We start from the raw sequence: 6,000 nt of genomic DNA, 5'->3' as shown, positions 1-6,000 counted from the left end.
ATCCTAAGCAGGATTAACATAGGAACAGAAAACCAAATACTTCATATTTTCACTTGTAAGTGTGAGCTAAGCATTAGGTATTCATGGACATAAAGACAGAAACAATAAATACTGGGGCTAACTAGAGCAGGGAGTGGGGCAAGGGTTGAAAATCTGTTAGGTACTATGCTCACTACTTGGGTGATGGGATAATTTGTACCCCAAACTTCAGCACCACACATTATACCTTTATAACAAATTTGCACACTTACCACTGAAAGTGAAATAAAAGTTGAGATATGCAAATAAATCACCAAATAAGTATTCCAAAAGGGATTTTTAACCTCTTTATTTTAGCATTGACGTTGTTCTGTCTTTTGTAAAACCACTATATTTTATCAAATCTAAATTTCATTGTAATGGATAGTAAATTCCTCCATTATTTTTGTAACACTAAAAATGTAAAAGCTATGTCAGTTACATTTTGACAGGGTGTTAATTTTAAGATGCATGCTGATTTCAGATGTGAGAAAATACATAGCTTAAAGTAATTTCCCCCATGGGATTGTGAGTACTAAAGGGCATTTGAGACCATTGAATTTTAAAATATATAGTTTTAAATACAAAGGAAATTAACTCTGTAGGTCAGTATGATACAGGGAAAAAGGGAAAAATGGAATTTCAGAGCAAAGGTTGTTTAGGTTATCACATTCCCACAAAACCAGAACTTCACTCCATGGCACGGAGGAACATTGAATGATAGCTCAGAAATGTTGATAGCTGAGGTACTGAAACTGGCAAAAGGATTTTGGTTGGCCTGGATTATTCTGTCCTGTGATGAATAAAATCTACACTAAAGACCAGGTAAGGGAAACTTATGGCAGAAAAATACTAAGTGTACCAAACACATCAGTACAACCCACTCCTTGGCAGAAGTTTACTCCTAAAAAAATGGGGCAGTAATCAGGTGGTTGAACTACTAGGCTACTGTCACTCCCAGCCATCCCCAAATTAACAATGTGGAATTGTAACAGTGCAGTAGTATTTGATTCAACAAACAAAGGCTTTCACTGCCATTCAAGGCAAACATTGCCATGGCTAGACGAACCCTGGTAGAGAATAAGACGACTTTAGAATCACAGGTATTTCTAGTTTATCCTCAGCTATACTGAACTCCCACATGGATGCCATCTTCCCTTATCCCAACAGTTTTTCACTCTGTTATGCTGTCTCCAGTGCCAAAATATGTAACATTCTACCTTAGAAAGACCTTGGGGGAATAAAAAATCCTTCAAATGATACACCCTTCTCAGTCGTCCAGGTTATGTAATACTTCAGTGTTGTTCTAGGTTCACTCACATTCCATCAAATTCAGTTAACTTCTTCTAACTTTAATTCTGACATACCAAACCTGTCCTCAACAAGAAATGTCAGATAAGTCTCTCTCCCTTGCCCCCAACGTTTTGTGGGGTTCTTCCTTCTGTTTCCCTCTAGAATGGAGCTGTGTTGTCCCTAGCTACCAGTATATTAGAAAATGTATCTGTTCCTGGAAAAAAATATATAGATTTTACCAAGTCTGCTTAAATTGGTATCCTTCCAATCATCTAGGCTGGATATTGCCCAAGCTAGTAGGCTATACTCATCTTCATTCTCTGCAACATATGAGACACAACATACATATATAGTACACTAAGCACTGGTAAATTAGAATCAACAGGAAAGTGCTCCTCAAGGCAGTGGGAGAGGCTATTTAGTCTCTCACATCCATTCAATCTGCACTCTTTTCCCTGGAGTATCTGTTACCCACCCTTCCCAGGAACAACAACCAGGACATAGGGGAGTATGATTCAAATAAATACAATCATCACTGCACTGGTGCCTGTAATCACTCCGTCCCTATAATGAGAAACGGATATTCTGGAAAGAATTCTTGATTCTCCTGCTAGCTGTTTACTGGACTGGTCGCTAGCTCTGGATGGTGATCTAACAATGGTCACTTCTTGCAGAGAACGCACACGCCAGCATCACAGCATTGTGTTCCCACAGATGTCATGACTTCCCAGCTGTCGACCATAGGGTCATAACATTCAATGCTACTTAGCAGGGAATTACCATCATATGCTGCAATTGCATAGTCTCTTCTGAAGAACTGTGGCCCCTACATACCATGGTGGAGTGGTCATACTCTTCATTCCAGCAATCAGTGCGAATGTTTTATGCTTCGGTGGAAGAAAGGTGCGTTGTACCATCAAATCTCCTCACTGCATAAATATGGTCATTCAGCAAGGCTACCCCTGCACTAGAATGCTTGGTGGCCATTGTTGTAACAGTAGTCCTATGTCCTGTACAAGGGTCATGTTTCTCAATTGAATTTAAGATATTCAAGCCATTATATCCTCCTAGACAGTAGATCACTCTGCAGGCCACTACGAGTCGGACACCTTCCCAGACTGTCTGACATCTGCCAGCATAGTCCACTGGTCAATGTTTGGATCATACAGCTCCATAATGGTGTGACACCTGCTTCCATCGAAGCCTCCAGAGACATAGATCATATCTCCCAGAGTGGTGGCTCCGGAACAACCTTGTTGGAAATTCATAGGGGCCACAGAATACCAGACCCCATCCTCATCTGCTGTGTAATCTAGACATTCCACTGAACTAAGATGGGAATGGCTGTCATAGCCACCAATGACGTAGATTCAGTCATACAGGGACACCGAGGCCACATAACGTCTCTTACAAGTGATGTTTGGCAAAAAGATCCACTCCTGACTCTTGAGATCACATTTCTCTACCATGTTGATGGGAAACTGCTGGCTTCTGAAACCCCAACTACTAAAAGCACTTCATTGGCACCTAGGCCAGCCCTTGTCCTGGGTCCCTGCATTTGACTCTGAAGTTCAGGCCTCAGATGAAACTTTCTTGCTTCATCAGCCAGAACCCTGCATTGTAAACTACAGTGGATGAAAAGATCAGCATCTATTACATCCATGAAATACCTGAGGATTAGCAGGGGCATCCATACTACATACTATAGCAGGTTAGGCAAGGATTCTTTCCATTCTTTCTTGGCATTCTTCACCCAGCTGATGAGACTGACTCTTCACCCAGTCCTCAAAGACTGACTCTTTGGAATCCACCTGAATTTCATCACACTTGATTAGCTTTTCCACCTCTCCTTGATGCAGAAGAATGAACTCTTCATGCTATACCACTTCAGGAAAATGCTTCTGGCTAAAAACCGCAGCTGCTTGCATCAGGTCAACACAATTGTGGGCTTCAGCAAAAGCCCTAATGCTCAGGCAGTTAAAGGGTCCACTGACTTTCCGATTTGACTTGTTCAACTTTGGCTCTTCTGAACACTTGGTACAATTCCTGGCACATATATTGTTCATAAGAGTTAAACAAATATTTGTTGAATTAAACTGAACAGTTCTCCATCTTTGCTTATTTTGCCACAGTTCCTAACATCATATCTCAGAGACAGGATATTTCATAGAATGAGAATTCTATCATCTGTTTCAGAACTCTGTATAGCATAATGAAATGAATCTACAAATAGTCAACATCAACAAAAATTTTATATTTCTCTTTTCATTTATCCTAACCTGAGCACTTAAAGTGTGGAGGATCTTCCACAATATGTTTTGCATATTCTTGTATTCATGTCATGAATTGCTTTTTAACACATTTATTTGAAAATCAATAACATCTCTTAAAAAGTTAATGTTTAGGTATATGTGGTACTAAAAATAATTTCAAAAATAAAAAAATGGGTGAAAGATACATTGGGGAGGATCATACTAGATTTGGACAATGGATGTTACATTGGAAAGGACACAACAAATTAGTTGGGTACATGAGTACATGCCCAAATACTTAAATTTAATTCCATCAAGTGTCTTTGTGTTCTGCTGCTACCTCATAACCCTAGACACTAGGTAACTTGAAGAAAATTTGTTTATTTGACTCAATATTCTGAAGGCTGGGCAGTCAAGAGCATAGGGCCAGCATCTTGTGAGGACCTTTGTGCTACATCATCCTAGGATGGAAGGCAGAAAGTGGGAAGGCAAGTAAAACTACCAAAGAGAGGAGTGAATCTGACTATTTTTTTTTTTTTTTTTTTTGAGGTAGGGTCTCACTCTTTAACTCAGGCTGGAGTGTAGTGGTGCAATCATGACTCACTGCAGTCCTGATCTCATGTGCTAAAGCAATCCTTCAGTCTCAACCTCCTGAGTTGCTGGGACCACAGGCACAAGCCACACAGCTGACTAGTTTTTAAATTTTTTGTAAAGATGGAGTCCCATTCTATCACTCAGTTTGGTATAAAACAACTGGGCTCAAGTGATCCTCCCACCTCAGCTTTCCAAAGTGCTGGGATTACAAGAGAGAGACACAGAACCTGGAAGCTAATTCTTTTATAAAGGACCCACACTAGCACTAACTAACCCACTCCCACAATGATAGCATTAGTCCATTCATGAGGGCAGAGCCTTTATAGTCTAATCATTTGATAAAGGTCCTATCTTTTAATACTGTCCTAGGATCCTTGGGGTGTTGTTTCAACAACCAGAAACCTCTGTGGTCAGAAGCACCTTCTGTCTGAGTATTGCTTTCTTCCACTGGGCTTGTTCCACCCACTCAGCTTGACAGGCTGCACTTAGGTTGTGCCACCAGTCTGGATCCCACATCTGTCAAGTGCAATCCAGGCATGGATCAACAAGGGGTGTGTAGGCAAGGGAGCATGGGTTCCAACCAGTAAGGACAGCCAGGCATGCTGTCTGCAGGGTGGGCAGCTCCAAGTGCTGGCACAGATGCTGGCTCCATTTGAGGCTGTCGCTGGACCAGATGTACGGGACATGGCTTCCACTGTGAGCACCCATGTCTAAATGAGGGGAATGTGGTAGCACCTGGAAGCTTGGAGAGCAAAGGAACCAAAGACTCCAAAGAGGGTGTCATAGCCCAAGCTCTGGGAATCCCTAGGTCTGGGCTCCCTGAAGGGCCCCACATCTCTTCTCCATCTTGCTGCCCACAGTGTGGTGGGTTTTAAGAAGGGTGTTAAGCCTTGTTTTCAGCTCTTTCAGTCCTGCCATTCAATGGGTCCCAAATTCTTGTCCCACATCCAGGAAGAATAAGATATATGGGTAACTGAAGGGTAAGCAAGATTGAGAGGAGCTTCATTGAGCAGCAGAACAGCGCTTAGGAGACCCAAAGTGGGTGGCTCCTTTCCATAGGCAATAGCTCTTAGGAGACCCAAAGTGGTGGCTCCTTTCCCCATGTTGTCCCAGTGAGTGTCCAGTTCTCAGTGGAGAGGAAACCTGTGGTGGGTAGCTCCTTTCCTCAGGCAGGTCATCCTAATGTCTGCAATCCCCAGCTGAGAGAACTGAAGTGCATAGCTTCTATCTGCAGGTAGGTTGGCAGGTTGTTCTGACATCTGTCTGAATCTGGCTGAGTGTGTGTGCTGGGAATTCCTAATTGGTCCATGGGTGTCCCAAAGTACATGGCTATTGGTTCATGGGTGGCCATGAGTGAGCTCCCAAAAGCACCATAAATTCTCTTTCCAGGCTTTGGACTCCACCCATAACTGACAGCCTGGCCCCCAGGCGTTAGGCTATCCCTGACTGGAAGGTGGAGCTTCACCTAGACCATTCCTCTCTGCCCAGGAAGCTGTCTGCCTCCTGCCACCATCAACATGTCATACACAGCACCCTGGTTGTTTGGGCCAAGAAGTGCCTCTTGGACCATGCCAAACTGCCTTAAGCCTCCCCTTGGCCTCCCTCTCATGCTCATTGGTGCCCAAAGTCTGGAGGGGGCTAAGGAAGCAGGGGATTGATGTGTCAACATCACCTGGAGCATGTGCAGCCCCAGCTGGGTCATGATAGCACTTGAGCTTGGCCTTAACTTTACTACAAAATTGAAGTGGGCATCGAGAGTGGGGAGAGGCCCGCAATGGGAATAGGCACTTCAGAGCCAGCAGGGGCAGGGATCTTTCTGGCCACAAGTACAGGGATGCCTGGG

At 43.2% G+C, this 6,000-nt stretch overlaps 1 pseudogene; it reads right to left on the bottom strand.

Moving 5' to 3' along the window:
• Positions 1-1,972: 1,972 nt before the first annotated feature.
• Positions 1,973-4,941, bottom strand: LOC100408000 (kelch-like protein 12 pseudogene; annotated as a pseudogene).
• Between the last annotated feature and the right edge of the window lie 1,059 nt (positions 4,942-6,000).

Source organism: Callithrix jacchus, chromosome 3 (assembly GCF_049354715.1).
Source record: "Callithrix jacchus isolate 240 chromosome 3, calJac240_pri, whole genome shotgun sequence".
NCBI classification, from domain to species: Eukaryota; Metazoa; Chordata; class Mammalia; order Primates; family Cebidae; genus Callithrix; species Callithrix jacchus.
This window is presented reverse-complemented; position numbering and strand designations above follow the sequence as displayed.